Below are 20,774 nucleotides of genomic sequence, written 5' to 3'. Positions count from 1 at the left end.
CAAGCATAGCTGCCTTATTCTCCTACCAATTAAGTACATCAACATGAAAGACATGCTCAGAAAAAAAAATGCCTCTAGAACCCAGTAGTTGCAACTGTTACTTGCTAATGACAAACAGTGATGATTGGTGATATTTATTCATGTGGTAGACTTTCAAAGCAAGGAGTGGAGCTTAGCATCCCTGGCTAATGCTTTCCCAAAAGCAAAATGACGACCCTTTCAATGTGGTAATACTCAGTTCCATTGGCGTTTTTTATGTGTAGATTTTGGAAAGGAAGAGAGACAACTTACCAGGAAATAAAGCTTTATTAATATATATAGTGTACAAATATATTCACGCCATAGAAGAAGGTAGAATAAATACTTCCTGACCATGTAATTTTTCCTTCTACAGTAGTTTCCATTCCTTTCTTTAGAGGAAAAAAATATATTCTCTGTCTTCCTTGATTGTCCACTGTGAGGAGAAAAGGAAAGAAATCTATATGCATATTTTGAAGAAACATTCTTACTTTTAAAGAAGCTGTTCTTCTATATTGACACCATGTGAGCACAGAGGAGGGCTGCATATTTACCACAGAGAGGTAATGGAAGTTCTTCATACCAACCAAGATTGTAAGAACACTGCCAAGTGCAGCACCATTCCCGGATACTTCTGGGATGTCCCAGGGTCTCATGAAACTGAAAAGAGCTCCACATGAATACTCAGCAGATGACAGGAAAGATGAAATTTCTCAGCATTACTACCCACTTAGCTGATGAGCTAGTGGTGTTTGCTGCAATCATGGATGCAGCCTTGACTGCAGTCTCTAAACAGGACATGGCAGTCTCTTATCTACATGAACAGTCTGCACACAGAGGTGACAATAACTCCAGATCACTCAGCTGTTCATTGAATGAGCTCAGAAAACATCTGGATTTTCTGATCCTGTCAGAAATCAGGGGAAAAAAAAAAAATAAAAAGAAATAAGAAATAAGGTAGAGCCTTACTGGCATTCATAGTGTGGAAGAAAGACATGAAGATTAGATAAAATGTAAGTTACTAAATGAGATGGGATCCTAAGCCAGAAATAATAATGGCTCTTAAAAAACAAAAATAAATAAATAAATAAATGCATCCCATGAAGAATGGGTATGATACAGAGAAAAATACTGTCTTACCATCCAGAAGATAGTATTCAATAATGAACACATCTTCTTTGGTAGATATATCAGTGAGGAAATGGATGCAGGTCACAGGAAGGATGTGAGGGTCATTAGCACCAGTTGGAAGTCTCAAGGAGGAGAATACACCTTAACAGATGGAAAAAATTTGATCAATTCTTTCAGGAATTTGAGGACCAGGATCCAAAGTTCATTTGCAAGAAACAGACTTTACTGCTCATTTTGCAAGCACATTTCCCCTTACCATGGCCCAATCTATCAAAGGAAAAAAAAATAGTAGCTCAATTAATCAGATCTTAAAAGGCACACTATTCTTTTCAATAGCATCCAGGGTTGGCCTTGCCCCTGGAGAATTATAACAAAACAGCCACAGAAGCAGAACAAACCAACACTGATGTCTGGAAGAAGAAAGAGAATTCATCCTCAGACTCTCCACACACTCCTAGAAACTAACAGAACACAGTTATCACTAAAGACTGAGAACTCCTTTTTGTGTGCTCTCACTCTCTGAAGTCTATCGAAGGACCCAGCAACAACCCAGAAAAGCACTGTCTCTATTGAAGAATGAGCTCTCTCTGTCTTCCAACAGACTTCTGCCTACCCCATGGTTATTTGCATTTATTACAACTCATAAAATGCATTTTTTATTCAAAGAGAAACAAAGAAACTTCTGCTTGTACTTGAGCTCAATCACAGGGCTAACGAGGGAAATGTGCTCCTAACACCTCAACTTCAGACAGCTGCTTCTGGAGATAAATGCCAGAAGGGTTGAGAACACTTGCAGTGTCAGTGATGAAGGGTCTCAGTTGGTGTCATGTCTCAGCAATCGTGACAAGAAGACATTCCCAGAGGAATGGCCATCAACAAGATGTTCAAAAGACTGTTTCCAGCCACCTGGCACTGTTAATAAAAATCACGTTACTCACAGTGGACTTGTTACTAGGACAAGAGTGACACAGCTAACCTCTTTGGACCCCAGAGATCTGCTGGAATAAAGCCATAGAAGATGGCAAGTACCATTTTTTCTTGGACTTCTTTTCCTGGCAGGTTTAATGGGCACCTGGAATCTGGGAATAATGGCATAAAAAACAAGGAATGGTGTAAGAAAGATTTTCAGAGCATAGGAACATCCTCTAAAGAACTTCCAGATTTTGGTGCATGAGATATTCATTACTGTTAAAGTAGAACAGCACAATCGGACCTAGCATATGTGGCTTCTAAAGACCCAAATAGGGTCAAAGCAGGACCACTAGCAGAGATATTTCTAGAGGTTAGGTTCTTCCTCTCTTTAAACCTGAGGCTTGAAAGGTGGGCACTTTAGAATAGCCTGGAACATGCCTGGCAAGACAAATTTTAATATTCAATCTGTGAAAAGAGCAAACAATGGCTTAGTGAATTTTAAGAGTCTTCGTTTATAATACTGCAACTTGGAAACCTAATTTTTTTAATTGATATTATGTTGGAAGTCATGATCTTACAAATATTGAAGCACTTGTTTATAGTTTGGTGTTTAATAACCAAGTGCACTAAACACTTTCTGCTCTAAATTTACCAGTTCTTGGATCTTAACCAAATTCTCTGCAGAGTGCTGCTCCAGGAAAACACTGTCCCAGCTCTGATGACAGCTTAAATTGCTTTATATTTTTAAAGCATTAGTAATTTGCAATATTAGAAATACACTGAAAAGAGGTGATTAATTACTATCATGGAGAAAGCCTCAGACAGGCACTAATCACTGTTGTCGAGCTACTCCAAGATTTTTGTTTCATATTTACTTCTCTCCTTTATTATCTGCTTTTATTTTTGACTTATGGGATATACCCAACAGAAGTGTTTTTGATGCATGCATTGTCAACCATTCCCAGAGTGGCTGATAAATGCGAACCCATATAGATGTAGTCATGATACTAGGCTATGTTTACCATATTCATGCTGTGGCTGTACTAAAATTAGGCACATGTATTACCATTTAGCCCCTTGAGTCATTCGCATCACCAAAAAAAAGGCCACTTGTTTGGGTGCCTTTAGTTTAAGTGACTAAATTGAGACCCCATGTGGCATGCATATTACAAAATAACAAGAGCTTGTTCCTTAATAGGCTCCCATGAAAGCCAACGGGAGTTTAGCCATGGAATTCAAAGGGGACAGACTGCACCCAACTAGTGGATTGTGTAATAGCTTTTATTTTTATGTTAAGTTTTTGGTACTTTTTCTCAGTAAAAAGATTGAAAACACAAGTTAATAAATCTTCTAATTAAACCACTTACCAATATTACAACATTAGTGTTGGGATAAAAACAAGCAAGAAGAAAGGCAATTATAAAAGCGGAAAGGAAACAAAGACAAAGGAAAAAAGGGACAAGTAGGTGGACTCTGTCTTTGGCTGTCAGTTTGGCTCCTTCACTCTCTCCAAGGAGTTCTTTGGGGAACCAGGCGAGGCGGCAGATTTCAAAGGTGTTGACAAGCCTGGCAGACCAGCGATTTCAATTCATCCCTCAACAACAATGCCAGGCAGCTGTAAATGACTCTAACATTCTCTGTTTCATGATGATTCCAGGATTAGGGATAGGTTTTGCTTTAAGTCCAGTATGGACTCCCTGCTAAGAGGCTCAAGCTTGCTTAGACAGTGAATGCTTTCAGTGTACAAGCCACAAGCCTAGTTTCTTTTGACAAGATAAAAGGGGCAGAAAGCTTTTAAAAGATGGAAAAGCACTTTAGGAAGTAAATAAGAGAAGCATGAAAGGGACCCCGCTCAACCATTTTTGTTTCAAGGAGATGTATGTTCTGAAATGCTTTCAGTAGTTTGGAAGTCGCCCATCATTAATTTGGAGGCACGTTACAAATTTTGTTCTAGTACAGAGGATAGCACCATTCAATGTTGGACAAAAATAATAATAAATTACTTTGATTTTTAACAAAGGGTGGGCACGTCTCCCGAAATGCCTCCTTCATAGCTTGGGTAGACCTCTTCCAAAACAACCAAAAATAGTCTATGCTTTTGCTACCTGAGCTCAGCATCAGGCTATGAACAGTGTCAGAAGTAGCACAGTATCCGTGGCAACAGCAGGGCCATCAATGGACAGGACATGCCCCTCCACCCAAAGAAGCTATAAGACACTCACATAGCCATCCTGTGGGACGACCAGAAACTCTGGACACTTCAGACTCCTTTTTCTTTATAACCTGTCTGCCCAGGGTTACTGAACTTCCACTTGTAGTGTAAGGAAACAGGAGGGATAAGAAAAACTGAAAAACAGACTGCATTTTTTATATCTCTCTCCATTAAAAAAAGGTGCGGAAAGGAGTGGGGACTGTCCACTTGCATTTTCAGCATTGCAAACCTGCAGAAGGGAAGAGGAGGTTTTGGCTCAAACCCAAAAACTCTTAATTTGTAGTTGTGATTATTACACAATTCACCCTGAATCACTGAAATAAATGGAGTTTTGTTGTTGGCTTCACTGGAAACTGGCACCAAGCCTTAATTTGGTAGTTTAAATTCTGCTTTGCAGCTGTAAGCCAATGCACAAAGCATATGGTTTCTGATGCATCAGAAGTTAGAACTGCCTAATGAACATCATCTTATAAGATCACTCTCTTTTATGTATAATTTGTTATGTCTTCAGCAGTGAAACCAACCCAGAGCACAAACACAAAGCAAATATACTGGGGCTGAAGTTAGAGCTAAAACAGAATATGCAACGGTAAATGTGCAAAACATTTTATCTTCTTTCAGTAGTTCTAATGGAAGCCTTCAAAAATTTGAAGAAGAGTCTACTATAAACAAATACTGCCTTCTTTCAGCAGACTTTGCGAAGTTAAAATAGCTGGGAAAATAAGCTAGTTTCAATTAGTTTTAGTTTAAAAAAAGCCCAAACCCTAAAGCATCTTCCCTTCCAGGTTTGTCCTTGAATAAAATCAAAATGGATGTTTATGTCAGTACCTCAGGGGAAAAAAACATTGCCACTCTGGACAATATCAAGAGAATTAACATTTTTATACTAATCTTTTCCACTGCCACTTTTCTGTCTTCCCAGCAGGTGTTAATAACAAAAACTGCATCCAATGATTCTAAAACACAATGTGTTATGAAACACATGTGGCTGACTGACAAGAAGGAATCCTTTTTTATCTTATTCATTCTTTCATGGCCTAAATTATTAACTTGCAGTGTGCCACACATCTCAATGCATAAAATTATCCCTGGGTGTAGCATTTCCAAACTGTTGCCAAACTCGTCACTTAAGGTTCTTCATCATCTCACTGTTTAATGTGAATGGAGTTAAAAAGACACGGAGGGTTTTCTGTATACATACAAATATGGGGTGGGAGAATAATATTAATGAAGTATTTTTTAGCCTTCCTAGTTACGCTTCTTGTTTTTGTCTAAGCATCTTCTTGCCAACCTTAAAATGCATTAATATGGGAAATATTGAGCTCATTGGCTGCCACACCTCCATGGTAGAAATCAGACTACTACTATCCACCACATGTTCTGGCATAATACCAGGTTCATTCCCTTCCTCTTTAGTGTTCTTCTCCCTCAACCTCATTAAAGCCCCACAAAATTACCTGAGGAAACAAACACTTTAGAAAAAGTCATGTCAAGGACAGTCCCTAATAACACCACTTCACAGACAGAGCCACGGCAGCAGAGGAGAGAACCTCTGGGAGGCCACAGGGGCTCTGTCTGGGTGCAGGGATGTTCCCACATGGAAGAGATTATAGAATAGGAGAATGAGGCCAAGTAACTTGTTAATCCTTCACATGATCATGTATTTTGCATATGTTGTGCAGCAACGTACCTTTCAGTTGGGACTGGTTATGTTATGCTGAAGTTCATCTTACGTAATGCTGATCAGTTAGACCACAGATGCTGAATTAAGTAGGCCTTCAGGAGTTGGCCTTCTTGCCCCTGAGTGATTACAGAACCAAGAGCAAAGTGTACCAGGAGTAAAATAAATCAAAGACTGAAGAACAACAGTTAAAACAGAGCTCTGTATGGACTCTATATCCCAAACTTCTCTTGCTTTTCTTTGTCATCTGAGCAGATTTTTGATTACTGTAGCCTCTGTCCAGCTTTTATTAGAGTTCTGCTAGAAACAAGAGCTGGGGCATGTTTATTTCTGAGGGTAGATCCAAGAGAGGGGATAAGTTCAGCCAGCTAGCAGGCACTAGCATCCAAGGGAGTGAAAGAGGACGTGGGGAGGGTTCATAAATCCATAGCTTTAGAAACAGAAATGAACTTGTCCATAATTGTTCCTACAGACGTGCAGGCTTGGAGTGGGGACAGAGGTTGATGGGATGAATGCACAAGTGGGAAAGTATTTGAATGTAGGCAGAAATGAGCAACTTACACAGATGAGTGTCCAGGATATAGTGGCAAGTAGACACTTTGGTAAGTGTTAAACCAAGAAAATCTAACATGTCATAAATCCACAACTGCTTGCCAATAGACCAAATTCAGAGATTGCTCACAATCCAAACTGGAGACTAATGTTGTATGTCATAGGTATGTCTTTCATGAGATCATTGTCTCATGTTATAAGCGACAGTGCTTTGGGAGCCTTGTTCATATTCATGTGTATGTACACACATATCACACATACTGCACATAGCCCCTATATCTAGCATATAACAGCAAAGTCTAGTTTTGGTTTTTTTTGAGTAACTGTAACTTCAAGAATGGGTGTAATTAGAGCACAGAAAACCTCCTGTGGCCTGCCCTCCATCACCCAGACTTGTTCGGCAGGGACTGTTTGATCACCAACTAGCACCTAAACCCTTGGATGCCCACTTGTATGTCAGGTTTCATCCACTTGGCAGCTGCCTGACTTGGGGTAGCTGTTCCCAGGGGGAGAGCTGCCACTCAGGCAGGGAATTGGGAAGCTTCTCTGCAGGTGGAAGGGCACATATGGCGCATGTTGATGAGACAGGACCTGCAGCTTGTGCTGAAGGGTGCATGGTACTGGTTGTCTCAAGCAGCTGAGGGCTTGTAACTGCTGCAGGAGGAACCGAGCAGTTGCTTGCACTAGAAGGACAAAGGCATGAGAGGCTGCTCAGTCTGTGGTGCAAAGGTACAGGGGCATCAGTTTCTATACGGGACAGCACAGGAGTGTTGTGCTGATTTGCAGCAGTTTGGGGACACATCTGTTTGGTTCACATCAAATTTTAGTTCATTTTCTGTAGCTGAACCATCCTGGCTTTCAATATCAGCTCTGGTCAACCACAGAAACCTTTGAGATCTGGTTGCTAAACATGACAGTGAGTGCTCAGTGCAATCCAGAAAAATAACATGCACATTTGCTGTAAGCTTCATGTTCTGCCAACATTGCATACACTGGTGTAATTTCAGGATGGCGGGTGGTGGGAACTCAGTGAAACTTTGGGAACTTAGAGATGTTTGAATTCAGAAATAAATCTGTTTCTCCTCTTTTTGTTCTCTTCATTCTCTGCTAGATGTAGATCTGCCTACACCAAGAGAAGTTATATTAATAACTTAATTGTTACTACTACTATAGCTAACAAAACATTCTAAGTGCTTTAAAAACTGCTTTAGGTCAGTTCTTATTAGTGGGAGGAAATCTCATGTCCAAGATCTGGCTGTGCTGTCCGTCTCATCATGGCTAAGTATGAGAAGTCAATGACTGTCCACCCACTCCTCTCTGGATGTCTCCTAAGAAAGCCCTTCAGAGTTCGTGATTTAGTCCTTTACCATTAGGTGCAGCAAGCACTAATTTCTTCCTCCTACAGCAGCTGGGTTTTATTGGTCAGTGTTCATTTTCAGGAAAATTTTGCACTGTTTTTTTTGTTTTGCTTCAGTTGAAAAAGAAAATGGCTGTCAGATTCCAGAACAAAGTTAACTTTGGTGATGAATACTGTGAAAGTACTATGCAGGAATCATTTTTTTAATCAAATGGAGGTAGAAAATCAGCATTTATGCAGCCTACTTTTAGGAGATGGTAAAGATGCACAACTCACACTCAGAGAGACTGGTCATGAGTATTACATAAAGCTTAAACTTTGGTAGTGAGAGATTAACTGTTGTATATTCCCTTGAAATGTCGTAAGTATCCAGGGTGAACATCTGATTTTTGAGAAGACTCTATTGTTTTTATCACAGCACAAAAATAAAAGAACAATAAATTTTCCTTTTTAATTGCACAAACAAATTTTAATCCAAAATAATTTATCCTTTAAGAGGATAGAATGAAACTGGAAAGCAATCAATTTATGCTCAGATGCAATGTCAAAATCTGCATTTGCCTTCTTTCTCCATTCTTTCCCTAGTTCAGCCTTCTGAAGTTTATCTCACAATGTAAAAAATCCAAATGGATTCATGCTGTATGGACTGGAATTTTTAGACAACTACCATTAGTTAGTTAGTTTGTTTGTTTTTCTAATGGAAAATATAACAGTTACTAATTGATACCACCTAGAAAACTGCACTAATTTTTCATAGGACTGAAGAAGATCTGGGCAAAGATTCGTAATTGAAGCTCATAAAAGTGATACTGTTTGATCTAAGTGAACTACATAGTTTTATAGAAATCTCTTGTGTAAAGAGTGCATTGTGCAATCAGCACTAGCAGTGTGTGGCAGGAGCACCTCTCCCCAACTCCCCAGAGCATCAGAAACTTCTAGACTGGTGGACCACTATGGTCATGTACACACCCCTTGGTCGACAGACAGAGCCCTTATCCAAGGAAAGGCTTCAGCTGAGAGAAGTTTCTAGACCACTGACCCTAGATGACCACAGCTCAGATTCAACTAGGGTATAAATGGAGTCCACTGGAGACCCCATTTTGAGTTGGTCTTCCTTGAAGCAACAGTTTGCCATCTGCATGGCTTGATTTTTTTTGTGTGCTTCTGTGAAACAGTATTACATATTCAAGCATTCCTATGAGGACAGGCCGAGAGAGTTGGGATTGTTCAGCCTGGAGAAGACTCTAGGTATAAATTATTGCAGCCTTTCAGTACTTAAAAGGGGCCTATAAGAAAGATGGGTACAGACTTTTTAGTGGGGCCTGTTGCCAAAGGACTAAGAGTAATGATTTTAAACTAAAAGAGGGGTGAATCAGGCTGGACATGAGGAAGAATTTTTTTACAGTGAGGGTGGTGGAACACTGGCCCAGGTTGTCCAGAGAGGTGGTAGATGCCCCACCCCTGGAAACATTCAAGGGCAGGCTGGACCGGGCTCTGAGCAATGTGATCTGGTTGAAGATGTCCCTGCTCACGGCAGGAGGGTTGGACTAGATGACCTATGAATGTGCCTTCCAACACAAACTATTCTATGATTCTATGATTAAGTCAGAGTTTTCAAAATTAGTTTGGTGTAGGTACTTCTGGTGTTGTGCTCTGTGAGACGGACAAAAAAGATGCCCTTCAGAATGGCTTTGATCCACTGCTCTGGGTATTTTACAAAATTCCTAACCCAAGTATCTTAGTTAGCTACCTAAATTAGCTACTTAGCCTTCTGAAACTGGTTAAGAGAAGCAGGTTCCTTCAGCACAAGAGAGACTCAATGCATCTTGGTTAGATTTTAGATTGAACTGCTCCAGGAGAAACCTCTCACCCTCCATTGTTCAAAGAGAGTTTGGTACTTGGTCCAAGGCATCATCTGAAGCAAAGGAAGTCCTTAACAGGTTTTCATTTGAAACAAGGGATCTACCTCATTCAAAATATTGCCATTCCAAGGAACTTGAGTTTTTCTGATGTCTCTAATTACACCAAGTTTGGAGCAAGTGCTGGAACACTTAGCATAAGCAAAAGGTGTTTCAGGCAATGCCTGTAAACATGCAGAAGATGCTGACTGTGAGACCCTGTCATGGATTCCCCACCTCTTCACATTCTTAAATCAAGACTGGATGCCTTTCCAAAATACAAAATCCAAACAAATCTAATTTGTTTGTCTCTGTCCATGAGTAAACAATGTAAATTTGGTTGCATAGGAGCTTGGACTAAATTATATAAAGATCATTTCCTGGGAAATGCTGATGTTAAGAATAAATCTTTGAATTTCAGCTCATGTTTGGTGATTTACTGTGGTTGTCAACAGAAATTTGTGACATCTATTTGAACAAATAGTTAAATCTAGAGTATGAAAGACAGACAAACTTAGCAAATAGCATATGAATTTAGACACACAGCCAGTTATGAAAAGTCATGCTCAGCAACAACACAACTACTTCAAGACAAAAGAAAATACATGCTTTTGCAACTGTCCTGGATTCTTGCCCCAAGTTGTTTGTTTCAAATAAACTATATGGTTATGGAAAATTGCTGCTGAGCTGAGAGGCATCAGAACTAGGATATGCTGAATTCTGAGCATTTGGTGACATGCAGTTAAGGAAGCAAATACACCTGTGCAGTTAGAAATGTCATTTGCAAAGACCAGTCTTTAAGTGCTTTGATAATTGTGTTAGACTTTCCCTGTTTACTTTCTAAAAACTCCCACGGCACTGAAGAACTGACACTGTGATGGAAATAAGGCTCAAGTTATCTATTTGTATGATACTAATAACCAATAACTTTCTCTACCCTAAGTAAAAGTATATACAATATTTGATGTGCAATTAAGGAAATTGGCATACTTGTAATGGCAGAGCTTATTTCAAATGTGGAGTTGCATATATAATTAAAAAAAATAAAAGAGAAATATAATTTATAAAATATATACTTTTCATTAATGTCTTAGCTAGTTCAATCATTTTATGTTTAGTTTTTCAGCAACAGGAAGCTGCTTAATGAACTCTAAACCATCACAAATAATAACCAATACAGGCTAGACTCTTCCCCAGAAAACGTTCTGTCCAAATGTATTTTTATTAAGAATGGGGTGTAGACATTGCAGGAACAATAATATGCTGCCTTTTTCACCATATCAAAATAAATTACAAATTAACAACTTGGCTTTCAAAATTCAAGGTAAAAGCACGTGAAAGGTACTCTAAAGGATACCTGTCACTTTAGAAAACCTGTAATAAAAACATACTATAGTCCCATAGCAACAGGCAAGAAAACTACCAGAAGAGTGTTTTCAATCAAGGCATTCATTTCTGTCCCCAGATGTTCTGCATTTAGTTTTTTACTTCACATTACTCCTATCTGTCTGTCCAGGGCTAATTCAGACTGAGAAGAAGCTGTATGTCACTCACTAAACAACAGTATAATTAAAAGTTCTACTGCTACAGCTGGTTTGAAACATTTGAGAGCTTGGCAATTGCAGGAAACTCATAATAAAAAGAAAAAGGATGTAATCACAGCCTCCCGTACAGTTTAATGGGCAAGAGTAATTTCATGATTGCAGTTGGTTTGAAAGAAGCACATTGCTCTAATTATGTATATCATGTGTATACACACAAAGACTAGAATCTGTCTCTATAATCAGGGTGATTTAAAATATTCCTGACTTTCATGATTATAATTAATCTGGGCAAATTATTTACAAATCATGAGATCATTTCATACCATGGCATAAGACAAAACTATCTTAAAGATGGACCCCAGCCACATATTAAACTATCTGGTTTTGTGTGGTGTCCAGCCTCCTGGATGGATGTCGGGAAGAACACTCATGTCTGTAGTGGTTTCTTTTTTAGACATTGAACAGCTAAGCCTCATGTTTCATTGTTCAGTGTGCCGCTGCTGAGGATGCCTACACATGTTACCCTTTTCTGAGACATACTATTCTTTCTGGAAAAGTCATTCCAGACTGATGTCAGTTTGGGTATATGAAGGCTGCAGACTTACTCTGATCATAGTACTAAAACAAAAAGTGCTTGTGCTAACACTTTCCATATTGCATTTCACTCCACAGTAATTTTTGCTTACTTTTGTGCAAAATCAGTTCTGTCAGTTTTTTTGTTATTAGAAGAACTGTACTTTTCCCATGTATTTCTTACACTGAAGTGTTTCAGGTAAAGCTGAAACTAGAAACATCAAAAGCTATTTTGTAGATCACAGCAATGATTCAGGAAACAACCCAAGGCTGAACCTCACCAGGTTTGTATTTCTAAACTAGAACTATTTTATATTAGCATGTTGTACTACTAGATCTTAGAGTGATACTTTTTCTAGAAGGGCTTTTGCATTTTAGGACATGTTGTTTCTTTTGGGATTTGTTTTTTCTTTTTTTCAAAAAAGCCTCAATTAAGAATTTTGTCATCATGCAAATACACTGTAAAAATGTATTTGTGAAGAAAACTTCAAGTTTTATGTCTCCTGTTTCTCTTCATCTCTCTTAATTCAAATAACTCTGGGAAATAAAAATATTCATTCTACAAAGTTCTGATTGCCTCCTGCAAAAGCAAAACCAATGGAAGGTAATCATGGTCAGCGCCTGAATAAACAGGCTGACCTGCCAAATCAAGAGAAATACTAAGAAATATTGAGAAATCAAAAACATAAAAGAGCTAGTGGAAAACCTGGTTTATATTTAGTGGAAACACTTTTATTTTAGCACTTTGAGTTAAACTTTAGAACTGAGAGAGTAAATGAAAGTATTTATTTTATGCCAGTATACAGGGTGTACAGTTGAAATTGTTTCTGCTGTCCAGAAGAGGGGACACAGAGTTCCTAATGGAAGCCAGGAGCATTCATTATGCAGCAACTTGAATCACGGAAGTTATCTGAATGATACACTAACAACATGAATGGTACGTACCTCAGAACTTTGGGGTAGTTTGAATTAGAGTACAAATTGCATTGATTCAAGCCTGTCTTCGCAGTATACTTGATAAGAACTACTGAATACTTCTCTTATCACAAGGTTGGCAATCTTATTCCTTATTCAGTGTTGCTTCAAATTGTGCAACTTCATTCTCATCACGTGGGAACTGCCTCATTCTCCCTCTAGTAATATTATTGAAATTAGTTTCATCATTCATATTGGAATTATATGATTGATTCACAGAATACGTTTTGCACTCATTTTGCTTTCTATAACTTCAGAAACTAAGTTGTAGGTGCTGCCATATTACTAAGATTTTATTTCAATTCACACTAACATTTCATATTTCAGTTAAGAAAATATTTCTTAGCACAAGCAAAAACACATGATATTAATTTTGAGTATTTTTCATCTGCTTTGTCTACATCAGTTCAGGTAGTTGCATAGCCAAATGCTTTATAAAAGTATTGTGTTTAATTTACAAAGAACTCTATTCAATGAAACAGCAGAATACCCTTCTGGCTTGCCCGACTGGACACATAACAGAGACATCTGGAAAAATGGTCTGATTTTGCATTGTAAATAGTGCAGAAAAGTAAGAATATCTTCCCCTGTTTTCTTTTACTGAGTGAGAACTATATCATGTAGGCAACCAGAATGCAAAAGAACATCATTCCACACACTGCTGAGGTTATTTTAATTATTTTTCTGGTTACTATTTAAGAACTCAGTTCTTTTTTCACTTACACCTGACATATTCCTGTTGTTATTCCAACATTTCCAATGAATTCTCTCCTCCAAAACCAAGGAGAGCCTCTCAGGTCAATTTTCAGTTGTTCATTTTCTATTTATTTAGAGATTGAGAAAATAGGTCTGCTATGGTTTTCTTTCTTCTCAAGCTGTCTTGAGCTAATTCTTTTCCTATCGTGGGGCCACTCTGTCTTTATTTAACTTGGTTATATTTAAATTTTGTCCTGTAACCTTTGCCATTATTTTTTCCTTAATAGAAAAAATATGATGCACTATTAATGTGGCTAAATTTTCCATTTAAACAATTCTAACTTGGTGTGCTTCAATACTTAATATATTTGAGATTGCCTAAGTTTTTCCCCCCACCAAGACCAAAGAGAAACATATTGGTAAAAAGAGCAACTTAAAGATTACAAGCTTACTGTCAGTATTCTGCTCAGCATGTAAAGTTGGCAGCTGCTTAATGCTTATTCCACTTCCATAATGATGAACACTGGAAAATGAAGTATTTTTCTCTCTTAGGCTTCCCTAATTCACTCCATATGTAAGCAGAACTTACCTCATGCTCCCAGATTTCTAGCACCCCCTTCCCAGTACAGGCAGGGTCTGCAAAGCAAACAAACAAGCAAATAAATACTATCTTGGTGGTGTGTGGCTTTTAAAGACACACTCAGTCACATCTATTCAGAACCACTAAAAATCACCAATTCCCTAAAAAGACAAGATTTAATTTCTATCACACGTTACAAGCCAGACTAGAGAGAACCTTTAAAATAACTATGTTCACTTATATTCACGAATAGATAGTAAAACACACAGGGAGAAATGCTTGAAGAAAAGTGAGCAGTTTTTCACAGAAATAATGGTCACACCAGGTATAGATTGTCAATAAAATTAAATCAGATATGCACAGAATATTTAATTCTTCCACAAATATATCTTGGGTTTTCAAATGACACTACAGATCAGAAATTTCTTCTTTATTTGCCTGATTCAAAATTGAAAGTCAGGTTTCTACTATGCCTCTCTGATTCTTTGTTCAATGCCTATTTACTATGCAAGACAGAAATCAGAAACACAGCACTAGTATGAGATTTGACATATGCAGCAGAAACCAGAACACTTTCTTTTTAGAGATGTTTCCAAAGAGCTGACTTCACTGGCCATAGTGACATGTGACCATGTGTAGAAATAACAGAGAAGGACACAAATGCCAAAGCATAACATGACTTCCATAACTATTTAGCTATTTTTTATATAGTCATCACTTTTATTTGAAATAGTTGCAAGACTAACATTTTTACTTTGGTTCGTTTCTCTCTCCCTAAAAAAAAAAAAAAAAAAATAAAGTATTATCTCAGATTAATATATATTTTTCTCCCTTTTTAAGAAGTCTGATTTATATTGGGTTATCCTCTTCAATTATACTAATGTGCCCAAGTTCCTTCAAATCCTAGTGTATCAGTTTCTCACTAGACTTCTATTTTATACACAATCATGTGCCTTGAGGGAAAGAAATAAAAACTACTCTCCTGCCACACATACACAACATTTTGCAAGATATTCCGATGAAAAAAGCATTCTTTTGTAATTTAGATTTTCTTGATATCTCTCATCATAACACAGCTCTGCTTCATTACCAGGAAGATAGCTGTAGCCTCTACTGCTCCCCAGAAAAAGGTAGAGGAATAATTGAAAAAGAACAATTATTTATGCAGCTTGGAGAGGGAAGCCTGCAAGAACCGATGCTACATGATCCATTATTCAGATAAAGGTCAATCTTCTCATTAAATTACATCAGATAATGTGAAAGTTAAATTCAGGCTGCAAAAGTCACTGAGAGTTAATATTTATAATACAGAAACCTTAACCATCAACCACTTGCTGGAAAATTGTCCAAGTGACACTCTCTGGCACATAGACTCTTACCGTTTTTCTATGTTATAGCATTTCATCCACTCATAGGATCCTCAGACACAGAAGATAGCCTGCTAAAATGGTGGCAGAAGACTTATTGAAACCAGAAGATCTTACTAAATAAATATTTTCAATGTCTTTTACTTGCTGAAATATAACACATAAAACCACTTTTTCCTGTGATCAACTGTAACAGTAATCTTTTTCACGACTCATCAGCTGACCCTAACCATGCTACTAAAAGACAATCCAGTTCTTTTGAGTCAATGTTCCTTAGGACAATTTACTACAGATGTGGAAGGAAACCTCAGCCCAGCATGAAAACAAAGACTTCTTTAATAATTATTTTAAGAATTCATGTGAAATTATAGAGCACATTTATGTTTGTAAACCATGCAAAACTTTATTTGCAAGATACCTGAATGTTTAAGTATATGTTCTGTTTCTGATTGATTGCACATTCGAATTGTCAAGTGGCCAAAAATACATTAAAAAAAAAGAAGATATAGCAAATGAAGACTACTGTGATCATTATTGCAATGTGTGTGTTTACCTGGCAGACCTCACTGGAGAGGACAGGCTGCTACTTGCTACAAACTAAGAGTTCAGTTGCACAGTTTAGCGGCAGCAACATAGAGTTCTGGGTAGGTTAATTGAAATTATTTTTGTAACCATGCTATAGACATGCGCTATCTAAAAGTTAACTATAAAAAAAAAAAAAATGCAGAGCAAAAACCTGAACTACTGGATGTCAAAATTTCAATGTTGCATAAACAAACAGGCAAATTTTTCTGCTCTCTATCTGTCTTGTCTCCTAAGGCTGTGAGCAAGACATCCGTCTACATACACTGGGGCTTCCAGGCAGAATAACAGTACTTTTTTTAATTTCTTGTCTTTCTTTTTTCTTCCATCACTACTGACTTTTCCTGCCATCAGTATGTTGGTTAGTAACTGACTGGAGCTCTTCATTATTAAAATACATATAAAAAATACATTGGTATCTACATTATCATAACATTCAACACTTTTTAACTGTAATACAAGTGGATCTTTGCTTATATTTTTTACCTGGGCCACTGCTTGTCCTAACAAATGAAGTTACCCTTGAAACTAGCAGGCGCCAGCCTCAAAGCGAGCAAAATGAGGCAGCTTGACCATAATATGCAATTATGCAGTGGAACACTGTGCCCCAGGTGCTGTGAATGCCAGAAGCTGACATGGGTTCAACAGAAAACTAGACAAGTTTATGGAAGAGGAAGCCACTGAGGCAAAAAAAACCTCAATATCACATCATTATCTCTGGTTCAGGAAGTCCCTGACCTGCAAACTGTTGACTGGGAGAATATTCTCAGGACGTACCACTGCCTGCTTCCCTGCCCTCACATGCCTCTGTAGACACAGACTTTTATGTCACTGTTGGAGGCAGGATGCAGTGGTAGCAACACAGCCAGTCCTGCAGTAAACATCCAAGAGTGCATGTAGATGAGTGCTGCTGGTGTTCACTGTTTGCTTCAGTGAAAGCTCTAATGGATTGTTGACAGAAAGCAACCTTCTGAGATTTATTGTGGACAGTTGCTGCTAAAAGAAGCTGTAAATCAGAAAACAAGCTTTTCAGGACATGAGACAGCTTTTTGTTACGTGTTTGTACGGTGCCCACAAAGAGGTCCTATGATGAGGACAACAGGTTTACTGGCACAGTAAGTCCCGAACATTTCCAGTCACAGCCTCACTTTAAAGGACATCATGACCTCTCTTTCTCTAATGTTACTGGGATTGTGTCAAAATTCCTAATTCCTGTGCCTTTTATATTTCTGTGATTATAACCCCAAGCAGGAATTACAAGCTCATGTTTGGGAACTAGTGTCCATGACTGCTACCATAATACAACAAATACAAAAACCCAAAAGGAGTAGTTTGTTAGCAAACAGAAATAAACTTCATAGAGACTGAATCATAATTCTCTCCAGCAAAATGTCTGCAACTGTAATTGCAAAGAAACGGAAAAAATAGGCTCTAAACAAAGAGAAGAGTTAACCAGAGTTTTTTCTTTCTTTAAAAGAACAAGCAGTGTAGCCACAGATTCCTGCCAGCTTCTGTTGCCATTTAAATAGTACTAAAGACATGAGTGCTTGGAAGAGGAAGGGTGAATACAAACTAGCCAAGCTGCAACAACAGCACTCTTATCTGTGGTGCAATAATATGAACAAATGGGTACGACAAAATTAGTTTATGAGGGCAAAAATAGCAACTTGCCATAACACTTAAGCTCTTTCTCCCTTTAAAAATTTCTAGCAAATAAAATGCAAAGATGTTAAGACTTATCCTTTCCCTGTTTTCTTTTGTACATCTGTTATCTTCTTGCAGCCAATTTTCTCTGAAAAGTTGATGTTTTGTTGAAGTGAATCCAGTAGCTGTACAGCTGTGCTGCTGTGCAGAACAGCAACCCATTACTCACTATCTTGAGAGCCATACAAAACTTGGGAAGAATAATTGTCTCCAAATTTCAAGGCTCTCCAGACTTTCTTCCCTCTTACAGTATTCCAGAGAGTAAGGGGTGAAATACAGCAGTAACTTTATAGTACATCAGCTACTCCTGCTGTGAATCCAAGGTACCTCCTTCTACCTTTCATCAAGGAGAAGTTACTTTTAATTAGCTTAGATTTTCTGCTGGGTAACAGCCTACACATGAACAACCACATTACCATAGCTGACATACTGTAAATTGATATTCTAGTTTATGTCATTCATACACACTCACCCTCAGAAAAATAAAAGGGAAGGTCAGCTATTTTCAACAGCAAAAAGGTGCAATTTTAGACTGTTTTTCAACCTTATGTACAACCCAGCAAAAACAGGCCACCAGTCTTCTTAAAGTAAATTTAACACTAATCATTGTCTATATGTCAAGTAAATTCATTTTCTGATCGTATGGTAGAGTGTTTACACGTATCTTCAATATCCAAATTTGAATTTTAACCATCTTTTATGCAATTAAATCTAAAACAATATCACTTCCAAGCAGCCCTTCACATAGGGGATAAGTGTCTTGAAGAATTTGGACCCCAAAATTACTATTTCTGCTCAGTAAATTTTTCTCTTTCCTGACCAGCATTTCTATGTATATTTCGCAGCTATACTGGTCCAAGCAATGTTCACTGGTGAAAAATTATGGGTGTATCAAACGGATATTGAAAAAGGTTCACTACTTATTCTGAATGTACCTTCAGTCTTCTAGAGGGAGAAGTTATTCTTGAATGTTTAGAAATGCAAATATGGACACTTTATTGCTACTGTTCATGGATTCTAGGAATGCAGTATCAACAGACCTATTCATAGTATCTGTTGGAGTGAAGACAATGATTTTTACTTGGAATGGTTTCTGCTTTCTTACTTCCAAACAATCTCCAAGCACTGCAAACTTCCCTGACATGAAGTTTCAATGTATTGCTGTGTGAGAGCTCCTTGGGCTATCTCATGCTTCTGTTTATTAAAGAGGCCCACAGATGGCTCTTAATGACTATGCTTTTGTTTCATATATGAAACCAATGTTCTTTTCTAAAGAAAATGAAACTGTGGAGATGAGCAATGTTCCAGTTAGTCTTAAATTAGAACCAAAGTGTTCAAAAATGCCTAAGTGTTCCTGCCCTCATATGTTGGCAAACTCTGTAGAATACTTGCATAGCTTGTTCATATTGAGTGTTCCTTTAGGAGGTGCTGTATAAACCACCATTACACCAGAGGCAGTAGGAAGAAAACCTCGTTATTGGAAAATAATGGTACACAAAACAGGTCCATGACATCCCACCAGCAAATTTTCTCCTTATGGAACAAAATATTCTGACTTCCAATTATCAGAAAGTTACAAGTTCTGAAGGGCAATAAACTCTGAAACACATTGCAGAAAATGTGTATGTCAGTGTGAAAACTGTTTCCACGGTGAGACACCATCTAATGCAACCTTTTTTTTATCTGCTCCCCTCTAGGCTTTTCCCTCATTTTTCCTTGTATGCTATTCAGTCCACAATCACAGAATTACTATCTAACTATCACAATTCGCTCATATAATCCCTAGAGAAGTATTACTTTCACTTCCTCACCACCACTGCCTCCTCTTTGTACCCCTCACTAGCTTGTCTTCATCACTCATCCTTTTTACACTAATTTCTGCTTTTTTAATTTTGTATCTTCATTTACTCTCTACTTAGCCTCTCTTTTTAAAATACCTAAGAAAATATATTGGGCTATTTTTCACAACTAAGAACTGATATTCCCCCTACTGTGAATACATCGTGTTTTGCATTGCTGCAGATATCTTCCAAGCACTCATGCCCCTGACATGCATTTGGGCAGATGGAATCTGTCCTGCTTAGGTATTCTTCATCCCTTACTCACAGTAAAATAACTCCATGCTTACTTTTCCACTCCAAAGCAGAGTCTTCACTAGCAGCTCCCTCACAATTTACCTTCCTCTCTTGCTGGAGATAAAGGCACAGGTTTCCAGCACCAGCTTCTTTCCTTCCTATGATTCTATTAGTACCATGCTCTTACTCCACATGACAAGACATGTGGAGTAATTTCATGAGGAGCCTGACAAACCATTCTTGGTATTTTTCCACAGACCACCATGTGTATCTCAACATCTGAAGGGAAAGCCAGTCTTCTCCTGTGGGTGTCTCACCAATGAACTACAGATATATAGTATTCTAAAGGCAAATATTGTCTGTAAAGCAAGTGGTAGAGGGAGACATCAGCACAAATACTGTTTGTTTGGTTTGGGGTATTTTTTGCATTAGAATGCACAGATCCATGCTGACTGATACAGGCTCTTACTTATCAATGACTTTAAGGGTTAGAAAATGGAAATTATGAAGAGACCTGCTTTTATAGTTATTTTCACAAGTGGATGCTAATCAGGGGTGACTTTCATGTCAATAATAGCCAGGCTGATATGCCTCTTATCTTAAATTGGAAGTCCAAACTGGAGGCAGACTTTCCCAAGGGACACATGAAGTTTTATTCAGACTGCCTTAACAAAATGAAGCAACCAAAGACCAATCAGTTTGGAACTGCATGAAAACTGATGACAGCTAATGCAATGTAGATGTGTTCATGAAAATAATTATGTATATATTTAGTTATGCACAGCATTACACCACATAAATAAATACACATGAATTTACTTACTTCAAGCCAAGATGACCTTATGTTGTTTTCAAAGAAAGTGGTAATGATAGGATTGCACCAGCAAAGAAACTGTTATGAAACTGGTGGCCAAAAT

The 20,774-nt window shown here is 38.0% G+C and overlaps 1 protein-coding gene across 1 annotated transcript in view; it reads right to left on the bottom strand.

Moving 5' to 3' along the window:
• Nucleotides 1-287: 287 nt before the first annotated feature.
• The window catches only part of LOC135579658 (protein enabled homolog), a 182,100-nt gene continuing 161,613 nt past the window's right edge, over nt 288-20,774 (bottom strand). Inside the window, exons 6-8 of the mRNA XM_065065806.1 lie at nt 14,139-14,185; nt 5,964-6,073; nt 288-2,228 (exon numbers count right to left, since the gene is read on the bottom strand). The gene's annotated coding sequence lies outside the window, so the exon portion shown is untranslated. The remainder of the gene's footprint in view (nt 2,229-5,963; nt 6,074-14,138; nt 14,186-20,774) is intronic.

The sequence above is a fragment of the Columba livia genome, chromosome 5, assembly GCF_036013475.1.
Source record: "Columba livia isolate bColLiv1 breed racing homer chromosome 5, bColLiv1.pat.W.v2, whole genome shotgun sequence".
In the NCBI taxonomy this organism is placed as follows: Eukaryota; Metazoa; Chordata; class Aves; order Columbiformes; family Columbidae; genus Columba; species Columba livia.
The sequence above is the reverse complement of the archived record's forward strand: the minus strand, read 5'-3'. Positions and strand labels throughout refer to the sequence as shown.